The sequence below is a fragment of the Mugil cephalus genome, chromosome 5 (assembly GCF_022458985.1).
Source record: "Mugil cephalus isolate CIBA_MC_2020 chromosome 5, CIBA_Mcephalus_1.1, whole genome shotgun sequence".
In the NCBI taxonomy this organism is placed as follows: domain Eukaryota; kingdom Metazoa; phylum Chordata; class Actinopteri; order Mugiliformes; family Mugilidae; genus Mugil; species Mugil cephalus.
This window is the reverse complement of record NC_061774.1, coordinates 11,974,511-11,991,832: the sequence shown is the minus strand read 5'-3', so window position 1 is coordinate 11,991,832 and position 17,322 is coordinate 11,974,511. Positions and strand designations below refer to the sequence as shown.

The window sequence follows — 17,322 nt, the reverse complement described above, 5'->3', positions numbered from 1 at the left end:
CCGTACTTTCAGTCCGGATGACATGACAGAGTAATGCTGGAAAATTTTATTTTATGCACCAACAGAAATGTGTTGAAGACGAGCTGAACACGAGCAGTAAGTGGAATGGGACAAAATTAATATAACCAACAGTGCCTCCGCCTCGACTCAGTGTGTCCCATTTTAGCTGAAGTCATTAAAATTTAAACACTCAATAGTGTCAAAATGCCAAACCAAAACCAGCAGTGAATTATATAATATATGCATTCTGTTAGGCTGAAGGAGAGTGATGTGAATCTTAAAAGGAAATTCATCTTTAATGAGTTAAACAGTTCTTTTAAGTTAACTTAAGGTCAACAGGGACGAGCTGAGGTTATTCAAAATCAGACTTTGTCACAGTCACATGTTGTACAGTACAGAGTTTGCGTTGCATTTGTTGTTACGAATCCCAGAATGCAGAACTGGCAAAGTTCATTTTCTATGTCGGCTCTTGCAGTAGCAAGAACACCTACAGGATGAATTATTCAAGACCATTTTGTTTTTATGTAAGTAACAATTAATCAATAATATGTCCACCTAATATTGTTTAGATCTCACTCATGCCATCAAAACCGTTCTGACCTGTTGAGGTCTGTCCTTTGTGTCTTGAGGGTTTCGGGGTGTGGACTTCTGTGAATTGTTCTTGTCCCTGTGCATCCTGAGGATGCGTGATTGGACTGGGATCTGGGGAGTTTTGTGGCCATGGGCTTTGTCAAGACCTCATGAGCCATTCTTGTACAATTTTGTATCGCTGGGCGGATGCCTCTACCATGGGGGAGTGCAGTTGCCATGGGGCGTATGATTGGTGTAAAATAATGATTAGGTTAAGTGATTAATCTGTCAAAGTAACAGCCACACTGCGTTATATAAGCATTGTTCATGTTGTTTACTTCGTCTGACAGTGGTGTTAATGTCACGGCTGTGACTGTTGCCATGAGGAATCTTCTGATCAGTATTGGGGCCGATCCAGGCCTTTTTAAAATGATCGGATTGGTATCGGTTTTCATTCAAGCCCTATTTTTGAAGTATTTTATGTCTGCCACAAACCAAAACCAGGTCCTTGGAGCATCAAAACATCGTCTTTCCTTTTGTTTTAGCGGAGGTTGGCTTGCATCGAAGCTGCCATTATAGAAGGATGGAGAAAATAAAGTGTAATTTAAAATGAACACTCAAGCAGCTTTTCCTGTAAAGAATTCCCAGCAAAAAAAAAAAAAATGCTCAATTTGCTACAGTTTAAACCATTGTAAATCACTGCAATTAAAGCGAAACGTTCAGATGATATTCATGTAGGCACCGCACGCCCAACTATCACCATTTGAAATTAAAATGTCAAAATTACCATAGCACTCAGATTTCCATTGAAGCTGTCATTTTAAAACCTACTTAAAATATCAAATCAATAGCAGTGGATATGGGAAGCACACAGCTATCACGGACAGTGTACAAATTTGAATCAATGAACGATAGTACTGGAAATCTTCAGCGTTATCTAAACCTCCCCTGGGATAAAAGACAACATTTTCCCTGAGCTGCAGTCTCTAAAAGAAGGTCAGAGAGCCGGAGGATATCAACTACTTAAAAAGCTGTCTTCGCATTTCCGCACGAACCACAGTTTCACCATCACACCTCAACTGTCTCCCACAGTAAGGACATCTTCCCAATCACTTGTTCTCCCATTCTCTCCCCACCCATCTCTCTCTCTCTCCCTCTCTCTCACTACACCCAGTGAATAATGGCGGGAGCAAAGGATTGTGGCAGAGAGCTATAAAAGTGTAATTTGTTCCATTTTCCTCGGGAAACCAAATTCACTTTCTGTCCTGCGTTACAATCTGTTAACATTCAGATGGCCAGCATTGCAGACAGCACATTACCCGCCTACACTCGCCGCTAATGACCCTCACACTGAGTGCACACGTACACACGCTCACGAGCAGGGAGAGCAAGGACACATGAGTCGTGAATGTATGAAGAGTACAAAGTGTATACATGCGCGTTTGGAAGTGCACACAGAGACGCATCAATACTCGAATTCTGGCTTCAATGGGCTGAAAAAAGGCGAAAAGGGGGGAAGCTGAATGGAAAGAGAGAAAGATTGTACAGAGGAGAAAAAATAGATGAGATAAAACTCTGTGGAGAGGCAAAGTATTTCTCTCTGACTTAAATTCAATAATTTAATTATTTACTTCTCGCTCCTGAGAAAAGAGCCATTTCAGCTGCCCCACAAGCCTTTCTACTTCTCTAAACTGTTTCTCCTCTAATTCTCTGAAAGTCCCGCTCGCATGTTTTTCTCGAGCTTTTCTTTCCCTTTCCTTCTCCCCTCTTTGAGTAAATCTCCCAAACTGCGTTCCCTTATTTGGTTTCTTTGTGTCCTCGTGCACTCCTTCCATGCCCGTCTATCTCCTTCCCTCACTCCTTCGCCAATTTTCTCCCACACTCTCATCATCCCACCCTCACAGCAATCCTTTCTCTTTTTCTCTATCCCCATCCTCCATTTCCACCACTCCTCTCTGAGGGAGCTAATAGCCTCCTCCTTTGTTCTTGGAGAACAGCGGGGAACAATGGCGGAGTGGGGCTTGTCGTTGTGGCAACAGGCAAGAGACAAGAGAGAGAGAGAGGGAGGGAGACAAAGAAGAAAGGCAGAGAGAGAAAGAGCAGGCACAGAGGGGATGCTGGTTGTTAGCCGGGCGGCAGGGAAGCGAGCGCTGGCTAATTACACTCGTTTCTATGCACACCGCAATTAAACCCTGATGCACACACATGCACCGTCCGCGCTGAGAATATCCAAAGCCAGCCACACACACACACACACACACACACACACACACACACACACTTGCTCTGCAACATCAGAGAGAAAGTGCAAGCAGAAGAGGAGGTGGCAAAGAGGCAGAAAGGGGGAGGTTGAGAGGAAAAAAAAGGAAACGACAAGAAAAGACCGAGGCTATTTTAAATCAATGCTACTGTTCTCTCAAGCAGCACAGTAAAAGTTCATTAAACTTCCAGCTCAAATTCAATCAGCTCTATTTAAATACTGTACGCCGACATTAAGGTGCGAGCTGACTCAGTGACCTCGTCGCGCGTTCACCAACTTAATCTAACAGTCAAACATCACAGCTCATCATCACCCATCTCTCTTCTAACAGTTGTTTTCCTCCCACTCCGCATCTACCATCACTTCATCTTTATCCATCTAATCAGCTCATCTTACTCCATCTCTCCACAGGATGATCTTTCTCTCCTCCAGAGATGAAGAGGTTTAACTTCACACAAATTAACAGAGTGGGGAATGGAAGAGAGCTTGAGATAAATGACGGAAAGAGGGAGAAAGAGAGGTGGAAATGGGGGGGAGGGGGGGGGCATGCATCCAGGTCTTAGCACTCTGCCGGGTAGAACTTATCCTCGGTCTCAAAATCGCCCCTTGCCAGCTTCATCCACCCTTCTATCCATGCCCTAACACGCTTTTCCAATAACACGAGTCTCAGAAAAACATGTGTTCCAAGCACTCTGCCAGCGTTTTATTATTCATGCAGTTTAATGCTCGCCCAAAGTGTGTGCATGTATGCATTAGTGTTAGAAGTGCATGTTAAAGAGCAGGAACATGCAACTACATCCCGTGAAAAATAAATTAATAAACTAAAAAAACACAGTTGAAGCACTGGTCAAATTGCGCTTTCAGCAGAAAAAAAAAAAAAAAAAAAGCAGGCAAAGAATGTGCAAGCGCGTGCGCGTCCGCACGCACACCAACACGCACGCGAAAAGCACAACTTCACACAGCACCACCAACACACACACAAATACATGGTGCCAATGAGGCAGATGAGGAGTGAAAGGAGTCACATTAAACAGCCAAACTTGTCCTGTTTCGCTTTCATAGCCCCAGTCCATTTTCATAATGCATTAAAACCACCGCTGAGAAGAGAGGGAGACATGGAGAGGAAAGGAAAAAGATGAGGAGGGGGGTAGAGGGATGGAGACAGGGAGAGAAATGGAAAAAGAAGGGGGACAAGAAACATTCTCCAAGCAATCTAAAGCCGGTGGACGTATGGCAGCGCGAGGGAACAAGATATGGATGGAGGGAGTGGGGGAGCAAGAAAATAGAGCTCATCTCGGAGGCAAGATATAGGAAAAGGAAGTGTCTGATAGAGGAGCAGACAGATTAGGGAGGTGGATAAGAGACGATCGGATGCACTGATAAGACGAGTAAGGATGCCAGTAAGAGATGGAGAAGATGATTTAGTCACCAACTTTGATTGCATGTGTTATGAATGAACGTGGGTTTCTTTTTTGTGCGTGTGTGTTGCTGCTCTATGTTGTGTGTGTCTCTGTGTGTGTGTGTGGTTGTATAGTGGCAAGGGGCAGAAGGTTCTTTGCTTCAGCACCAGCAGGCTGATGAGAGTTTGGGGCCAAACAGCCTCCAGGCAAAGCTGGCCTTGTTACTCTCTCTATATCTGTGTCTCTCTCCGTCTCACACACACACACAAATTCTATTTAACCCAAACAAAAGCTACCACCACTGTAACAAGCTGAGCCTTTTGAACCCAGATCATAACGCTGCGGCTAACACATAAAAGCAGGTACGTTTAAATATTTAGAATGAATATCCACTCGCTTTATGAATGTCAGTAACAACGCATTTTGAATAAATAAAAGGTGAAACCCTGCAAGCAGAATGTGGGTTTGCATATGTCTGAGTGTTAAATATTTACTGAATTGTATTTCTGATATTAATATTGAATCATATGATTCCCACAACGTACCCGTTACAGTACTAGAACTGGGATTTAACACCTATGGCTATGTGCAGCTTTCAGCTCGTTGTACACTACACGTCGCACTACAACTTCAACAGCACTCCGTGTAAAAGTGAGCGAGAAGCTATGCTGAATGCATTTATCACGCAAGGAAATTAGCCCATGTGCGAGGGAGAGCCAAAACATGACATAAGCTACAACTCTGAGTATTAAACTCTGAGATAAAACCTTGTGAAAAATACCAAACATCTCGTATTACTGTCGTCAGGGCAATTGTAACGAAACAACAAGTTTGTTTATGGCCTAGAGATAAAATATCAAACTTGCATAAACTTAAATTATCTGTATATTATCTTTATCCTACAGTTTATCACTGAACTTAAATATTTACAAGATGACTTCGGAGCAGAATCAAACAGAAGTCAAGAGAAAACAACAATTTACATGACATGCTTTGCACTCTGGACGACCTTGGAAAATGTCTAACTTTCTTCAGTCAAATCTACCAAGAGAAACTACAACTAATGACTAACTGCTCATTGGTCTGGGAGGGGAAGAGTTAAGGAACCAGTTGAATAGACATCCAGAAGTCTATCTCCTCCAAGTCAAAGGCGTGAAGGCTATCTCGCATACACCTGACAGAGACAGAGTGTTGCCAATAGAGCCAGAGGGAAGAAGTGAGATGGAAGGTGGCAGACGGTGAGAAAGAAAGGAGGATGGAAGGCGCGGACGACAAGTGAAAGAAAGGCGACAAAGAAAAGGAGCATAAATCATAGGTAAGAAAATGTGGATGTAATGGATACTGGTGAGCGCAGCGGCCACAGGATAACAGATACCACGTCTCGTGTGGATTTAAATGAAAAGCAGAGGGGAGAACTGGAGAGGCATTTTGTATTTGTGTGTTGAGAGGGTCGAACAGCGTTATAAAGGCACTAACAGCTCCAGCAGCTACACACTAAAAAATTAATCAGGCATTAATAAAAACAATATCATTACTGTCTGCCTAAGGAAGTATCAACACCTCACTGATTCTTGCAAAGAGGCACACAAAATTACAGACTGGGAAACAGTCAAGCAGACATAAACAACCTTATCACTCATTGCATTTTTCCTGTATTTACTCTGTCTCTATTTCCCTCTTCCGCATCCTCCTGCTTTTTTTTCCCCCTGCCTTTCATCTATCAATCTACCTCTAAAGTCATTGTGTAAGCATAAGCACAAACAGAATGTGGTCATACAAGTGCATAGACATTCACAAATGCACAACTCGATGGCTAGAGGAGGGGGGGAAAAAAACGGAAGACTGAAAGCATCTTTTCAAGGACAAAGGTAAGCTACTCAGCTCTCGTCTGAAAGCAGAGCTACTTCATACGGCAAAGGGGCTGAGACTTGAGTCAAGCAACTGTAAGCAGCGCGGCTCCCCCGGTCACACTATTCTGACACGGAAATAAAGGAAAAACTATGAAAAATGGGATGGCAGACCCAAAATGGAGATCCAGAGAGGAACACCTGAATGCCTTCTTGAAAGAGTAGCTGAGCTATAGAAATCTTTCTCATTTTTCTCTCTTTGACAAGGCTGGGCTGCCAAGGATGAAAGCCCTGAATGAAAGCCTACACAAGACCTTAAAAGACATGATAATGGTCGCACAGAACGCAGAGAGGGGTAGTTGAAAACAAGGGCGAGGAAACGCAACATAAAGGAAGTTGGAGGTAAAAAGAGCATGAGGACGGATGGAGAGCGAGGAGAGAGTGAGAAGTAACACGGATGATGGGAAGTAAAGCAGTCAGTATGAGAAATGAAGAGAAAGAGGGCCGAGGGAAAATGAAAGGAGAAAAACTGAATAAGAAACTAAAAGAAATTACTCTTTTTTTTACTATTACTTCTGAGTTTTGTATAATCCATGCCCCATATACACGCTCAAAAAGCAAGGAAATGTGTTTATGTGCGAGTGTGCTCACATGTGAATGGATCACGCACTGATAACATTACACTCCTTAATTCCTAATTAATCCTTCTAAACTGGATTACGGCGCAAAGCATGACAAGGCCAGGATTCCACCCTTCGAGCTCACGAGTGCGCGTGTGTGTGTGTGAGAATATCACTTGACTGTTTTTCAGCTTGAGGTCTCATAAGGACGGCCCCTCCACGGTTAAATGACATTGGGAAATGAAGCCGACAGTGTCTGTGGTCCCTTCTGACACAAACGCACACATTCACTCATTCACTCGTACGACTTCTCAAACTTTGCGCGTATACAAGCAAACACACACACACGAATGCGAGAGGAGTCCCTAGATCACAGGTCTTGAAATGCTTATAAATTATTGTCGTGAGAGGCGAGAACTCTTTACACGTTTTAAGTGAGGACTCGCAGGGGGATATGCGCGCACTACATAACGGACACTGGCCCCCTGGCGCACACACTCGGTTTGAAAGCTGCCACACAAACTGTCCCATGTGTTCTGCGTTACGGTGCAGTTTGAAATAAAAACAGTGGGCTCAAAAGACACCAAGTCTAATTAATTCATTTTGTTTTCAATTGAACTTTGGAGACAAACTGTGGTTCGCTGAGATTAAGATATATACAGTATGCATACAGGGAATTCTACCCAAGATGTGTAATGATCTATGGTTCTCAGTGTCTGTTACTGCTACTACAATGTCTATCTGAGCTTTGCATGACAGAAACAAACATTTTCTTTTGTTTTTTTCATCATCTTATTGAGTCAAGCTTCAAAACTCTGATTTATTGCAGGGTGCAGGGACCCATTTGTCTTTACTGTGTTGCCCATATTTCAGTCAGCCAATGAAGTAGTGGACACTGTTGGGAGATTTTCACGTCGACGCAAATGTAAAACTGCAATCTTCACATAGTTACTGATAAAATCACATGACGCAGTACAGTGAACATGAAAACCCACTGTGAACACATATAGTAGCATAGGGGAAGTAAGGTGATTTGAGCTTTTTAGCTACATTAAGATCTCAGCATGAATAAATAGTGTGCAACATATTGTATTGCTGCCATGTGTACAGTGTGCTATTCTCTGATTCTCTGTGCTCATTACGCCATGCTGGCAACAGAGAAGATCTAGAGGGGAAGAAAGTGGATGGATGGATGGATGGATGGATGGATGGGGGGGCGCGTCACAAAGGGATAGATGGAGTGCATTGGGGGGGAATTAGCATGCTTTCATGCGTTCCTGTGCCCGAGTGGTGCACCACGGGGCTTGTTGATGCCTCTAAGTGCTATGCAGTATTAAGCAGACAATCTCCAAGGAGCCCTGGTGGCATAGTGTGTGTACGTGGTGTGTGCTGACTGACCGCTAACTGTGTACAGTTAAGTACAAAGCCCTAAATAACCTATTTGGAAAACAGAAAAAGGAAAGGGAAGTGGAGAGTCAAATGCTGCGAGAGGATGAATGCATTAAAATGCTTGCCGTCATGGGCTCTACCCCACGGAGAGAAAAAGCCTAGACAAAGAGGAATGCAAAAGAGAGTTTAAAAGGTGGGGAAAGGTCTATGCCGATCCCATCTCTCCTCTCTCAGACTGCTCAACGACAGAGAAAAGGGCACAAAGGACACACCTTTTGTTAAGAGCAGCAGTGTCAACTTCCTGCAGAGAACTCGGAGCTGCAGTCGGCTAATACATCAGCCGGAAAGCAGTATGTCATTATGACCAACCTAAACACCTGGACCATCCGGCGAACCTTCTCATTACACCTTTTCTCACTCTCAGGCTCTCACAGCCAACTTAACTCGGTTTCTTCACTTTAAGTCACCTCAATATCTATCTCCTCAATCACTGTAGTCGGCTCCTGTCTCTTCACCTTTTGATCATTCGTCATTCCTTCATTCCCTTCCTCAGCGCTGCCTTCACCAGTACACAGATCACTCCTGCCTCCATTCGTCCTTGGGTGAGCCTCATTCATTTTCTGCCTCTCTCCTTCACTCCACCCTAAATAATGCCATCCGTCTTCTCATCTACTGATCCAAGATTAGTCCCCATCCATCTGTATCTTTGGCTTTTTTCCCCCCTAACAGTACATGCAGGTTACACATATTACATTGGTTTTCTTTGGGATAAACGTAACTAATGTCACAAATAAATAGGATCTAACTTACTGACAGCGGATGATATATTAACTCATCATAGCTAAATTGACATTTGCAATGCAGGAGCGATACTTCCAAACAATGCAGTAGCCTTCATGTATCTTTCTTTCAAATGGCTTCAATCAAGCAAATCATCATCATCAATCCCGCTCCCCAACATTTGTGCTTTCTCATAGTGGTGACAAGCTTTAGTCGTTATTGGTTCAGCCAACCACCTAGTGATCCAACAAACTACTAACGTTTTGCTAACTTTCTTCTCTGTTAAAAGCCCAAGTGGTGCCCATGAGTCTGGAAGAAAAGAGCAGCACGTCTGTAGCTTGACACAGAAAGCCGTGCAGCGCCGCATATCCTTAAAGCATAACTTCCGACACATTATAATTTGAAACCGTTATTCATTTTTTATCAAAGAGATATTCAATTGAAATGTCTCTTTCATTTATTCCAAAACAATCTAAGGTCGGACAACGCTTTAGTTTCTATATTTTATTTACATTAGCATATAATTTGTCGTATTGTTACAGACGGATGCTCTTGCAAAATTCAAAAACTGTCTTCTTTCAGGCTAAAAACAAAGAAGACAGTGAAAGGGGAAACTTCAGAGGGAAAATGAACATGAAAGTTTGAAAGCACACACTCCCTAAGTTGTTCAAAACTTTCAACTAAAAAAAAAAAAACCTTGTTGGAGAGGTCTTTAGAAGTCTCTGGCATACCACTCCATTCACCCAAACAGACAGGAGTTGGCTGCTGATGCCATGTGCATGCACAACGAGACCTGAACGGTTCACTCTACTCGCTACTGCTCACAATGTATCAGTTCAAGCAGACAAAGAACTTTTGAGTACGACAAATCGACGTCAAAACACGCACATTCAAAATATGTGTACTTGCATTCGTGTACGTACTACGGAAATTTAATCTCAACGAAAACGTCTCGGCTATGACGGCACATCAGGGCTTAACTGTGTCCACACACATATTCATGTTCCAAATAATGAGAGCGGGCAGCTTTGGGGTTTCGCAGGGATTGTTTTGTCTCTGGAAATGAAAACAAGCTGAAATTATTTGAGAATTTAATGGGGTTTTAGGCACAACACCGGCTTTGTTCGAGCTAAGATATAATTTCGCTGGTTTCAGTCGGAGTGAGACTTCAATTTTGAGGTCCAATCAAGCTCCACAGCCACACGGAAAGCAAGTTCAAACCCACCTCACTTAGATCAATACTTTAAGTAGTAACTCCCTCACGCAATGACAAATGACTCATCTGCTCTTTCTCCTTCCGTCTCTCTTTTACTGTCGGTCCCCAATGCCCTGCTACCATCACCCTGATTTGCAAGTCTCAGTTTCACCCTGCAGTTAATCTGCTGGGTGGAGTGATGAGCGCTTGGGGAACCCAATGAGAAGGAGATGAAGGAGATGAAGGAAGAGTGGAATGAGGGGAGGGGGGGAGGGCTCGGGGAGTGAGAGATGGCCATGCATTATTGAGCATACAGAGTAGAGTTTTTAGGGGATAAATGTGAAAGCGTGTTTAGGGACAACCTTTTCCCTTCTGCCTCCTCCTCCTCTTCCTTCTTTCAATCTTTGCCCTCCCTCCAACTTTCCTTTCCCCACGAGGACGGCAGCATCTCTTATTCAGTGGGGAGGTTAAAAATTCAAAGCGAGGAAGGAGGTGGTGGAGGGAAAGAAGGAAAGAAAGTACCTGAAATGGCCGAAACGAAGGAATGTCTTTAGGGAGTTTTCTCAAGTGTGAATCTAGAGAGCTCCTTGCTTTGATTAGGCATGCACATGTGTGTGACGGGGGGGGGGGTGCTCGTTGTTGGGGGGGGTACGAAGAAGGAGGAGGAGGAGGTAGATGAACAGCGAAGGAGAGGAAGAGGGTGACGTGTAGACATACACTTTCATGCAACAGAGTGTAGCACACAGGCCGGTAAAAAATTGAAGTGCCTGCCGGGGAAGCAGGATCCACCTCTCAAAAAACATGACACATGCTCAGGTACTGAGCAATGGAGCGAGGGCTTCGGCATGCAAATACACAACCACGGAAAAAATCGCAGCGGTGAACACAAAGAAACAGGAGTAAACCGACTGTAACCGAGCAAGCAGCATGTACACACGCCCAACTGCACACACACACACACACAAACTACTCACACAAGCCCAAACTCTTGACCTAGACATCCATGACATATAAACACATACATTTCGGCCCAAACGCAATGTCACGTATGATTAGCAAAGCAGATTAAGGTCAGAAAGTGGAGCGTGGCCCAGCTCACCAAGTCTTGTAAATACCATTGGTGTCTGGAGTAAATGCCACTGGGTTATTCATATTACACACAGCCTCCACGGCTCCGAACCGGGGGCCGTGGTACACCGGCAGATGTGGCAATAAAAGCTTACAACACTCTCAGTGCTCATATACACCCCGGCCAGGCAACAAAGCGCATACAAGCAAACTGGTGCACAAACATTTGGAAATTAACAAGATAATAGATGCCTTAAGAAAGTGTGCACAATGTTAGGACAAAATAGATAGTTTTAATATGTCTGGCTGTGCGAGAACCCCGAGGATATTGTCAGAGCCGTTAGCACAATAGCCTAATAGCACCCTAATAACTCACCACCTAGCTAAAGCCAAGTCAGTAGCAGCTTTAGGCTACCATTATAGAATCTGACTGCGATAGGAGACTTGGACTTTTAAGGACAATTTCAGATGGCCCCGTTGCCGCCATCCATCTTTCTCATTTTACAACTTGGTTAATCTTTACTCCAGACCAATCTCCATCCATTTTCTGGCTCTGCCCCTCGTTCATTGTCTCATTTCATAAGAAGCCCTTTGTCAGGAAGAGATAAGGGAGATGAGGGAAATCAGACGAGGGAAGATGAGAAGCAGAAGGGAGTTGGAGGTTAATGCCCCTATCTTGTCAGCTCCATCTTTGAAGTTGTTGCTCTTTACCGTTCCATTTTTTTTTTTAATGTATGCTATCAGTGACATCAAAGTGGGCTACGTCTCCCGTGTGTCTGTGCATGAGCGCGTGTGCACACGTGCGAGCATAATTGCCCTCAGGGACACGTAGCCAATATCACCAAAAAAATAAACAGTGAGGGAGTCGCTGCGGCTCAGCAGAGAACCCAATCACAATCTGCACTTTGACTCTTTCCTCTCCTCTCTTTATCGCTCCATTTTCTCGTGATTAACATGCTTTCTAATCATAGCTATGGCGCAGCGTGACTTCCTTTCCTCCACAGCCCCTCAGAACCAAAATTAAAGCACTTTTACCATCACTTTGACACTCCAGAGACACATGCGAGCGCACACACGGCGACACACAAAAAGTACGGACACGTAAGAAAAACAGAGGAGGAGGTATGAGTATGCCGCTGTGACCAGGAGGTGCAAAACATGAGAGCTGTGGGTGGAAGGACTGTAGGTGTGCGTGCATGCATGCCTCCACCCCCGCATCCTTACATCCCTCTTGGCCTAGGTGAAAAGACACGGATTCACAAAGAGTGAAGATACTTCACATCTGTAACAAGATTTCGAGCTTATCAACCGATCCCTCAATTAAACGCGCATATTACAAGCGCATGTACGCACACACACACACACACACACTGAGGCTTTCTCAGCTGCCGCTCAACTGTCATATCACTGGGAACATTTAAATGGTAACGGTAGTGGGATGAGATGCTGGGACGCTGGCAGGCTCGCTGGCTGCCTGCCTGGCTAACTGACCGACTGGCTGGCAGGTTGGTCGGGAGAGGAGCTGAGCGAAGCGTAGAAGGCCTATTCTGTCTAAAAACAGGATAATCTCCAGGAAAAAGAAAAGGCAGCAAGGAGATTAGGCACACACAGCGGTAATGCTCCGGCATGAGTACACTTAGCTCATTTGCATGTAAAACAGTGGAGAGAGAGAGAGATGCAACGAGGGAGGGATGGAGGGAGAAATGGAATGAAGAGAATGAGCGGGACAAAAGAACGTGTGTGTGTGTGTGTTCCTATGCTTACATGTGTATGCATGAGAGTATGCCTCCATTTGTGCATATAAGTGAGCTGTTGCTGTTGGCAGTGAGAAACCAATGTGAGCGCACACAGATGTGTTTGAACCTGATAAGGCCTGATGAATAAGGAGCTCTTTGCGGCTGTTCCGTATCCATAAAGAGATGGTGAATAAGGGAACGCTTGCAATTGCCGAACTGAGAGTACACACCGACGCTTAGAGAGCAAGGGAAGCCAACATAAAGCACAGCTGCTGTTGAGGGCTTAAGAGGTATAGCTGGGATTTAAACTTAAGAGCCGGCAGACATAAACACTTAAATGTACGCACAAATACACAACACCAAACATAACCTGCGAGCATTAGATCTTCTGTTCTCTGCGGGTCATAGCTGATTACTGGAAAGCTAGCCTATATTTGGTCATCATGTACGGTACATGCACCGTTTTCACAATTCTGGGATTTTCCGCAGACAGACCTGTAATCGCAGCATGGGGCAGAGAGTGTTTGGTTTGGGATACTTCACTGCTATTCGCAGGTGACACAATTCTGTTCCCTTTATCACACCGTTGCCTTCTGCATGCCCTGAGTAGAGTGTAGCAAGTCTCTGGAGCCGAGTGCGAAGCAGCTGGTATAGGAGTGAGTACCACCAAGTCTCAAGACATACTGTAGGTACCTACTGGAAACTGGTGAAATGCTCCCTCCACAGTGGGATTGCTCCACATAGGGAACTGAGGTTCAGCTCTGATGTCAACCCAATTCACATGTTCTCCCCAAAGCCACCAATACAAACTTTTAAAAAGTCATACCCAGTCACAAATTATTTGTAGTATTATTATTATTACATGGAGGCATGACCATGATCATTGTTGGGTATCAGGTATTCATCTGGATGTTTATCTTCATGACCTGGACACCTTCTGCCTTTCAGATGTACGTGTCTACCAGGCATCATTGTACACAGACCCACAGATATTCCACCATAGCAATGATGTAGAGGACGATATATGAGCTAGAGAAATGGCTAAATCCGGACAGAAGGAAAGCATAGTGTGATTATTTTTTCCCCCAGCTACAGCATTAGTGACCTTTACATTAACCTGCTTCTCTTCAACCCCTGTTTGACGACTGAACAATTTATTAGCACGGCCTGGTACTGTGGGCTACACAAATACAAACACACAAACATACACAGATATCTGCAGTTTGAACACATTACAACACGCTTTTCAAAGCCAATACTAATTTAGCACAATTGCACAAGCGCACACAAAGTACAGTGTGCCCATACCTCATTTAGTCATCTAAATGGTTGATTAGTACATATTTTAATTGTCTCAGGAGACCGCCGCTCTGAGCGTACACATCCCATATAGTTTTAACTAATTATGTGTAATTATACACACACAGTTGGACAGATACATACAAACAAACGAACATTTTTTTGGCTTTGACCTCGAGAGGAACGAACCAAATCCAATCAGCTTTTAAAAGCGGGTAGTGGTTGCATTTTCAAACAGGGACGGAGGGTTCTGCTTTCTTACCTGTAGTCATTTTCAACAAAAACTTGCAAGTCGTTTATCAAACCTGTCACATCTGGAACAGTGAGTGACTATGTGGCCTTTAGGCATAGAATAAGCAGAGACACTAAACTGCTTTATTTTTTTAACGTGATATATTGTCTACAAAAAGAGCCTTGTGACTGACCAAAGGGGTAAATTTAGACTGAAACTATTTCACACAGTCATGGCATGATTTGTTTTGTACCAGTCCAGCAATCAGACTGTTGTAAACAACGCCACTGGAAGGCCAGGAGTGCGCTTAAGTTATTCCATTAGCATGGAAATTTTTCTTCAACTTACACTGACCTTGAGTCAGTGTACTGTAACAAAAACAAGCAGCAAATGTTGTGCAGTTTAGAGGAAGATGTAACGATCTAATCAACACTGCACCATAATTCTTCATGCCTCTTGGTCTTTTATTGCTAATATATTACATCTCTCGTCCCTTTAACCGACTGGTCTAAAACCCAAGCGAGGCACCCAGGTAATGCATGCAAGCGAGCGAATGCACAACAGGCCATTTCTTGCGGATTGGTGGCTCATTAAGGTGAAAAGTGAATGGAGTAGACCTGAGAGAAAGCTCGGCGCTCACACACACACACGTCTCCACACACGCAAACACACAGGAGGAAATTGATTTTGTCAGAACACAGGGACATCAAAAGGCTTATTATAATTGGTCTGTAAATGTGGCTGAGCTCACCCACCTACCTTCTCCAGCACATGCGCCGGCACACAGACGGCCTCGGACTGACAATCACGCATTCATTTGCTTGTAATGTATAGGAAGGTGCGGTTACATGTGTAGGTGTGTTATGCAGTCATACACAGTGGACAGGATCACAAAGGGCCTCCATAAGGTAGGAGGATCTATAGCAAAATAGAAAAAATGAGGACGGCATCCCACAACAGAGCACAGAAACACAGCATCAGAGACCAAGACACCGAAGAGGGAAGGATGTCAAGACTGGAGAATTGGGATATGAAAATGATCCTCCCATTATGAGGATTAATAACTATACATGCTCCTGGACTTTTACTCTCCCGAATCAAATTAATCACCACCGCTCTCCCAGTCCAGCCCTCCGCTCACTCTTCTTTTATTTCACCCACCTCCTCCTCCTCCTTCTCCTCTCTCTGTCTCTCGCTCTTTTTGCTCATTCTTTTGCTAATTGGGCTATCTGAGGTGCCGACTTCAAAAGGCACCTGGTATCAAAAGCAGAGTGTATAAAAGTTATATATATATATATATATATATATATATACACACACACACACCCATACTAAATGAACAGTAACTGCTGTCCTGCACTTTAAGTATGGATATAACAGGCCCCTTTTTGGATTCAGATGCATTCTGTTATTTATTTTAAAATTTTATTATTGTTAATAAGAGAGACAAGTGAAATAAACGCCACAACATATAAAACAAACCTAAGCACTTCAAAATGAGAAACAAAGAACCAGCATTTTATGGAGATACGTTCGCTGCCTGAAAATCAGCCAAACTTGCCCCACGCAGCTCATCTACACAAACAGCCTGTATACAGAGTCATATCTGGTCTTAGTCCTTATTTTGTGATTTTTCTGAATGGAGCTTAAAATACAAACATATCAAGCTGTACAATGTAACAGCTAGTCATCATGTCGGAGCTCCTATATCAACCACAATCAAAACCACGGGTATATAATAAACTGCAGCTTGTCCATCCACAACAGGGTTTATCGATATCACACAAATGGGTGAACTAGAACGCACAGACCAAGCAAGTCCAGATAAGTATCAGCTCACACAGATGGTATCACATCTCAATGTATTCACTCTGTATGAAGTAAATATTTTTCTCATTCCATATTGACGACTTGGTTTTCTATTTCCAGTATTGCAGTACTACCAACGATGGCCTTAGCTGCAGCGGTGGTTTGCAGAGCAAGTTAAGTAGCTGTAAATGAGAACGGTGAAAAGTTTGGCTGTAAAGAAGGCTACACCATTAATAAAGCAAGTTTGAGCATATCTATAACTGTAATATTCTTTCCTATCAGAACCAAGTAGAAAACATGTTGCCAAGCAGCATCAGCACAGAAAGAGGTCTGTGTGAGTGTGTTAAATTTGAGGCTGCATTAAAGGCATTTTAAGAACAAACAGGACAACACCACCACACAATTTATGAAACATTAAGAAATGCCGTACAGTAGATTATGCAGATAGATTCAGACCACACACCGAAAAAAATACAGATAATTGCTGCTATTGGGACAAAATCCATCTGAATATGTCAAAGGTCTGAAAATGGAAATACTGTAACAGCACAGATAAAGAGAAAGGGCAGAGGGAAAACTGTTGAACTGTATCTAGGAGAGCTGGTGTGAAGCCAGAGGGCACGTCTCCCAACATCAACTCTCTATTCCACGACCAAGCAGAGGTCAAAACCTCTGACCCTGCTGTGAGCGCAACCTTCACCCCTCCCCTCCCACGCACACACACTCATGTTTGTTTTCTTTGTGGCTGTGTGCGTGCTTGCAAATGCGGCTGCTGGCCAGCTGACGAAGAGGAGGAGGAAGGGTCAGAGTAGGTCAGCAGTGGCCTGGTTGTTGTGCTGTTAGTGGGTACGCAGGAAGAGGCAGCGCAAGAGGAGGAGGAACAAGCGGACGATCAAACGTGAAGCTGAGCTCCCAGAAGTCAGCAGTGAGGAGAATGATAGAGAGGTCGAGAGAAACGCATTAGGGCTTGAGCAGTGTGTTAAAGTTCAATGTGCACAAGCATTTCTTCATGTACCGTGGCTGACACGCAAACACGTAGCCACAAAACAGAATACTGCAGAATACACCACGTAAATAAATTAACAAGGGCACATAAATAACGAAATGTTTATACAGC

General features: G+C 43.8%; 1 protein-coding gene across 3 annotated transcripts in view; it reads right to left on the bottom strand.

Annotated features, from left to right (window-relative positions):
- LOC125007688 (protein diaphanous homolog 1) overlaps positions 1 to 17,322 on the bottom strand; it is an 86,375-nt gene that overhangs the window by 31,890 nt on the left and 37,163 nt on the right. The gene's annotated exons all lie outside the window — the stretch shown is intronic.